This window comes from Mustela erminea, chromosome 5, assembly GCF_009829155.1.
Source record: "Mustela erminea isolate mMusErm1 chromosome 5, mMusErm1.Pri, whole genome shotgun sequence".
Classification (NCBI taxonomy): domain Eukaryota; kingdom Metazoa; phylum Chordata; class Mammalia; order Carnivora; family Mustelidae; genus Mustela; species Mustela erminea.
The window spans coordinates 124,208,974-124,216,393 of NC_045618.1; the positions used below are offsets into that span (position 1 = coordinate 124,208,974).

The 7,420-nt window shown below is 36.3% G+C and overlaps 1 non-coding gene across 1 annotated transcript; it reads left to right on the forward strand.

Moving 5' to 3' along the window:
- Positions 1-5,404: 5,404 nt before the first annotated feature.
- On the forward strand, positions 5,405-5,511 carry LOC116592143. The gene has a single exon (XR_004286333.1). It is a non-coding gene; the product is annotated as a U6 spliceosomal RNA (small nuclear RNA).
- Positions 5,512-7,420: the final 1,909 nt, after the last annotated feature.

The window sequence follows — 7,420 nt, forward strand, 5'->3', positions numbered from 1 at the left end:
TCCATACTGTTTTCCACAATGGCTATACCAAATTTGCATTCCCACCAACAGTGCACAAGGGTTTCTTTTTCTCCACATCCTCCCCAACACTCATTATTTCTTGTGGTTTTGATTTTAGCCACTCTGACTGGTGGCTTTAATTTGCATTTCCTTAATTATCAGTCAATTGAGCATGTTTTCATGTGAGCAGCTCTGGGGGGGCTGGGGGGGGTGGGAGTACTTGAAGGAGGCTCTAGAGTTACTCACTTGCTCATACACCCCCCTCCTTTCTCTATTTCTGTTTCATTTTGTCTCTTTCTCGGTCTTCTACCTTGACTTGTGTCTGTCTCACTTTCTTTCTCACTATCTCTGAATCTCTCTCTGCCATCTTTCTATTTCACAAGAAACTTTCATCATGACCCATAATTGAAGCAAATATCATATACTCTGCAGAAAAGAGCTGTGGTCAGCCTGTCGCATGATTGCTCAGCTGCGACTCAGGCATCAGTTCAGTGGGTCCCCAAATTCCAGAGGAACAAACTAACCTCTGCAAGTAGTGCCTTAGAATTGAGAGGAAGAAGGTGAGCATGTTTTTCTTCTCTCCATGGAAGAGAGTAAGACAATGCCAGGAACTCCAACAACTTCTCCTAAAGATATTATCTCACCAGTTTCAAGGTCCGTGAACATTATACTTGGATACTTTTAGGTCATTGAGTAGGTGAGGGGCTAAGTATTTAAAAAGAAGGTTTAAGCTACTTTGGTTGTAGAGATAAGAACTGCTATTTGCACAACATTCTTCTTCTCCAACTCTTTCACATGGTTCCTTCTCCCCATACCTTTCCACATGCAAGGTAAGATTGCCCTCCTAGTTCCTCTGTTGGTTGGAAGGACTGTGTAACTAACTCTGGCCAATAAGTTGTAAGTAGAAGTAACAACCATTACATATAGGCATATAAAACACTGATGCAAAATGTTCCAGGGCCACTTTTCTCTCTCACAGGACAAATGACAGTGTTCTGGATGAAGGGCTTCATCCTTAGCCTGGGTCTCAGAGTGGAGATGGGGAGAAGCCCCAGTCAACATGTGATATTCTATAGCTTGAACAAGAAACATTTTTCTGTGATTGAGCCCCTGAGAGGAGGGTCACTCTTTATGGCAGCATAACCTAATCAACTTTGATTGATTTTGAATTTTTGCAAAAGACCCCTCTTTGGAATGTGGGGGCACTTGTACTAATTCCTTTTTTTATTCTCTTACAGTTGAGGTCTTTGCTGAAACTAAGGCAAAGAACCCCACTGAACTTTCTGCAAATACTCATCACTGTAGTTGACAACACAGCACCAGCTTAGAGGTACAGTGCCTGGCCCCCAATCCTGAGCACACCATTTACGGTCTCTGTGTCCTTAGGCAAGCTGCTCGACCACTCTGGGCTTCAACGTTTTCATCCGCAAAACATGGGTGAATGCTCCTATCTCATTGATCATTATGAAGATAATTATAATTAATACTTTTAATGAGCTTGGATTATTGCCTGCCACATAGCAAATTCTACAGTATGCATGCTTCTTAATAAATGGGATGCTCCACCAAACTCCACATCCCATCAGTGCTAACCAGGTACAGATGAACTATCTCCACCTTGATGCTCTTCTTTGCTCTGTTCGCTGGTGTTACAGTTTGTCCCTGTCAGTCTCTCTGTGCTGAGAGGCCATATTCTTGAGTCAGGACGTTCACCACTACTTGCAGAAAGTTCTTAATTTCTTTATGCAACAATTGCTCACATTTCCAATGCCAAATACTTCTCAGTTCTCATCAAATCAATTTCTATAACTCTGGCCATTCTGATTTCTATTTAGACAGAGCTACATGATGTGGGATTATAGGGAGATTTCTGGCAGTATGCTCTGAAAAATACTAGAGGCATCTACTTTATTATGAGAATCAAACACACTTTTAAATCTGTGTTACTGTATCTATAATCCATCCTAGCTTTGACCATTGGAGAGGATAAATTGCTCTAGAATTTGGGAGGTGGAGGTAGTGTTAGAGAAGCTTTCTCAATTGTTATGACAGTCTGAGTAAAGTTTTCTTATTTTTCTTTATTGAAATTATTGAAGTTATTGAAAATCAACCCTATTGCTATCAAACACAAGCTTTAGCTGCATCTAACTGGCGCTGTTCCCATCTAACCATTTCATAGCTAATAACGTGTAGGTGAGGTAGGTGTGGCTCTAGGATTCTGGGATTTATTAAATGTCATGGGAGCTGGCAGGAAATGAACTAGTAGAAAAATGGCCAGCCTCTTTTTGGGTATGGTGCTTCTGCTTTGGATACAGAATGTTACTTGCTGTTTTTTGTACATTTCACAATTCCAATTTTATTACAGTGACTCTCAGAGTCTCATAATGGAAATATATTATAATTGACAAAAGCTATAGGTAGTTTTACAGTAATTTAAGAGAACTATTTTTTTCCATGAATTGTTAAAATATTCTCTTTCTCCACTTTTTATGTAGGAACTTACAGAAATGTATCTCTGAAATCCAACATAACCTTGGAATGAATCTACTCTTTTAGAGTATATATTCTCCTTGAACATTTATTAGGACACTAACATTTTATTCTGCTGTAAATTTTAGTTGCTATCCTATTCTTTACAACCAACTTTTCAAGGTTTAATGTCAATTCCTAATTTGACTTCAAACTTGGCAAGTTTTTGAGTGCATATGAGCTTCAACTGCCTTCATTAATCCCTCTTGTTTTTGTTGAATTCCTTTGGAAGCAACAAAGATAGCAAGAGGTGTGTCAACATAAATTGTGACTGTTGTTTGTGGGAAGGAGATGTGCTCAGATTCTTGCTGAAAGTGAACCTTTAGGTAAGAAACAACACAGAAAAAATCCATGTGTAGGAGGTAAATATCAAACAGGAGTTAAAGTCATTGCTTTGTATGTTTTCTGAATACAGCAGTCCATTTTATCTAGTATTATCATGCACAATACAATCAAAGAAAAGTGATAAGTGATAGAGCAGTGTTTTATGAAAATGTTTCAGCAAAGTTTGGATTTTCAAAACTAAAACTCAGGCCTCAAGAAGAAGTAAAATCCCTTGTCTGCTTTTGGTTATGTGCCTGAAGTTCACAATAGGTCGGAATCACATAAATTGTACCTGGGATTTCCTTTAGAAATAATTTTACATTTTAACCCTGACTAGAGTAAAGACCTGGTATTGTATATAGAAATTATCACAAATGTCATATTTATCTTACATGAAATCAAATTCGTATACTCAATAGCAATTATTAACCTATTAAATAAGGACCACCAATAACCGTATTCTAACCTGAGACTGCATCATGGTTTCTGATACAAAATTCTTACCCCATCCTTTCATAAATCTTGCCTTAATTTTAACACTGCAAATCAAAGAGATTTTTTAAGTCAGAGTTAAAGAATTCAGAACTGAATTTTTGGTGGGTAAATTTTGATAAATATCTTTGGGGGGAAATTTGGTAGAATTAAGAGCATTTCAACCTTTATATAAAATGGTCTGATGTGATTTCCTTTCCGAGTTATTATAAATTTATCTTTAGAAACCAAGTCTATCTTTCCAGGAGACCTTCAATTCATTTGTCACCCTCTCCCATGTTCCTTGGCTTCATTTCTTACTTGTCTCAATATTATACCTAAAAGTTATTGAGATTTAATTTCAGGCAGATAATCTTCTAAGGGACTGGCTGTGACCCTAAGACAGCTATCATTATCATTCTTTTACCAATAAGGGCAATGATTTCCGAGAGGCAAAGCAATTTCTTTAAGTCTCAGAGTTAAACAGTGAACCTGATATTCAAGATCAGATATACCTGTTTCCAAAGTCTAGGCTTTCACTGCTCTATAACCCTATCTGCTAAAGTTTTCAGTCTTATTTAACATGTTATTTGCATAAAATCTGAGAACTGAGAACTCTCAACCGTACACCTTCGCATGCTTTAAACTATATGTTCAGTTTTCTAAATTAATGAAATCCCTTGTCTTTCACTAGTTTATTTTATACAATCTTCAATCCTAGCATCATTTGGCTCTTCTTAAGTCTTACAAGACTGTATCACGTAAACCTCATAAACTAATTTCCCTTGTTACCCACAGGTTTTGGTGAAACCATTTGTCAGTTCCAGCCCAGCTGCCCAGCTCTGCTGCAGATAGTTGAGGTCCAGGCTCTTTGGGTCCAGAGCAAATCAATCACAGATAGAGAAGGTACAACCTCCCAGGCCAGTGTAAGGGCAGTTTACTGTTACCTTGTAGCTCAGTCTCAGAGAAGCTGTCTGCTCATGAGACCCATTACCCAACTGTCTTGAGTGAAGATTCTCTACACTCACCTATGAGGTGATTACTATTTCAGCCCCCATTTTCCATGTGAAGATATTCAGGCTTTGGAAAGTCATGCAGCTAATTTAGTAGACTCACTTAGGTGGTACATGGCAGAGCTCAGAGTCCAGATCAATTGTTTATGACTTCGAATAAATTGCAAAGAGCTCCATAGACTGCAGAAGGCATGTTAAAACAGGGAGCAATCCAAGATCCAGAGAACATATGAGGGAGCCTGAGGCAGTAATCGTGCTCCCCCAGGACAGAGCACCAAGCCTATAAAGAGGGATGGATAATCAAAAAATAAACTTCCACCCACATCTGAGAAATTGCACACTCTTACATTGACTATCTGCATGGCTCATATATTGCTTATATTTACCTTAATGCAGTGACTCATTACAGCCCTCTTATGGTTAAATTGCAATAGAGGATTGTAAGGATAATAATGATATTATTAATTATTCATGTGGAAAATGAAAAGGCTGAGTTGAATCCAATTATATATGGAAACAAATGATTTCAAAAAAGTGTGGAACTGTCTTTTTAAAACTTAAAATCCAAGCGGCATTTGCCTGTGCCATTACATATACGAGTTTCTATTTGTTTATTTATAAAATAGCTATTCATGTGAAATCTACATCCTGTGGAGTGACGGCAGGTGCCTAATTGCTTGCCCGTAAGCAAACCATTACTGCAACTATAACTCTATTACACTATGCAGAGAAAATGCCATGAGTAGAAATAGCTTTTAAGTAAAGTTTTACACCTATTTTGTAACCGATTCCCCCTCCATTTTAAATTAATTTCTTTGAATGCTGCTTTTTTTATCAAAGGGCCAGGAGATATTGGAAAGTCCAGTTACTGTACTGTACTTATCATGCCTGGTGAAAAGTCAAAAGAAAGGAAACCCTCTTTGCATCTCCCATTTTTCACATGCGGGAAAACAGAACAAGCTTATTAATACACAAGCAGATTGAGAGCATGAATCAAGCATATGTTAATTAATTATTAGGTGATGCTTGGGGTAGTAATATAGTGTTTTTTGAAATATCTACATCCTGTGCTCACTTCAGCAGCACGTATACTAAAATCGGAAGGATACAGAGTAGATTCACATGGCCCGTGGGCAAGGATGACATGCAAATTCGTGAAATATCTATATCCTTTCGGTGCTTAACTCATCATATCCTTTTTCTGCTCAAAATAGTAAACTGCTATCACTTCCTTGGGTTCGCTTGTCAAGTATTCAGGTTTGAGTCTCTTTCTCTGTGTTGGTATCAGAGGTCAACAACCACTTTCTGATAATCATCTGAAGTAGATTATATATATTTAATCTTTCTTAAATATATATAAATATATATACATTTCTAAATTTTTATTTAGAAATTTTCTAAATTTCTATTTATTTCTAAAAAATAAAAATGATGTTTCTTATCATAATGTATTTTATATCTATATTTCATATTTATATTTCTGTTTCTTTTCTTGAGTCTCTAAATTGATGACAATAAAAATAAAGAGGGAGAAAAGAGGAAGAGGCACTAGGAAGAAGTGAGTGTCTCAAATCGTCTATGTTTTTATTTCCTAAGGAATCCACAGTCACAACCTCCGACCCAAGGATTCATAAAGTGCTTCTTTACTTGTCTATTTAACTATTTTTCTATTTATTTGTTTGTCAATTTTCCTTTTTGAGGCAAAGGAGACTGTGAACATTCTCACAAGCTAAAAATAGTGTCCAACTGCATCAAATTTAGGTTTTTCACTTTCTTTTCTTTCTACCAAAGATTTTTTAACCAGACATAGATGAGAACATCTTGGTCAAAGAGAAGTTTGATGGTGTGATTTAGCTTTCCTAAAGGATCCAATTAAAAAAAAAAAAATCACGGGCAATAAGAAATGAATTTCCAATGTACCTAAGGAGACAAGTTTTGAGAGTGGGAATTGTTACTTTACCGTCATTCTCTCTCCAATGTTGTGCTTTGTCTGCCTTCTCTGGCAAAGTCTCTGGCACCCACAGATGTCACTGGAGACTCCATCAAATCCCCTGGTGTCCTCTGAGGTCCCTGAGTTCCTGCCTTGGAACTCCCAGCCTTCCAGTCTTTTCTTGGAACCACCGAACTGTATTATTTCTCCACCCCCAGCAAAACACCTTGTAGTCTATAACTTAAACCTATTTAAAAAAAGTATTTAAAAAAAGATGGAAACAGATAACAGACATAGGTAATAAGTAATGAAAACTAAATTGCACATAGAATTTTGGAAAAGGTCTGCCCTTCATGGTAATGCAAGAAATAAAAGAAAGACACTTAATAAAATAAACAATATTTTATAGGTTTGTTTTATTATCAGTTTTTAGGTTAGTAAGAAACTATCCTGATAATTTGATGATGCTGTAACTATCTTGATGGCAATGGCAACTGACATAATCTTTTGATAGCTCAGTGTTCAGATCTTCTGACACAGGAATCCCAGTCCCAAAAATTCATAGAAAGAAAAAAAAATGGCTAACATTCGTTCTCATTATCTGTAATTAAAAAAAAAAAAAAGGGGAAAAAAAGAAAAGGAAAAAATGTGCAACCACAATGCCTTACCTGGGTTTTGATGCACCATCGTGGTTAGGTATTATATGCTTTACAATATTAAAAAAAAAAGAAGTTAACTTAGAGTCACAGCTTCCAAGATCAATTTAAGTACCTATCTGATAGGCGGTATGCCGAATACATTCACATTTATATTGCCATGTAATTTTTAAAATAACCATATAAAGTAAAAATTTTCCAAAATTAAAACATGTACCAAATTTTATTGTAACTGTAACAAATATGTACATATTGTTTGAAAAAAAAAAAAAGGGAATGAAAAGCAACCTAAGCAAATAAAAATAGTTTTGCTAGGTAATGTTAGCAATGCGATTTTTTTCTCTCAAAATTCCCTTTAATATTCTTATAATCTTATTTTTTACAGTATGAGGAAAAAACAAGCTTAGAGAAATATGAACCTGGTAAAAGTACTGTTCTTAAAAGAAACTTACAATTGTTATCAGACAAGTGTGGGTAATGACAGCAGACACAGACTT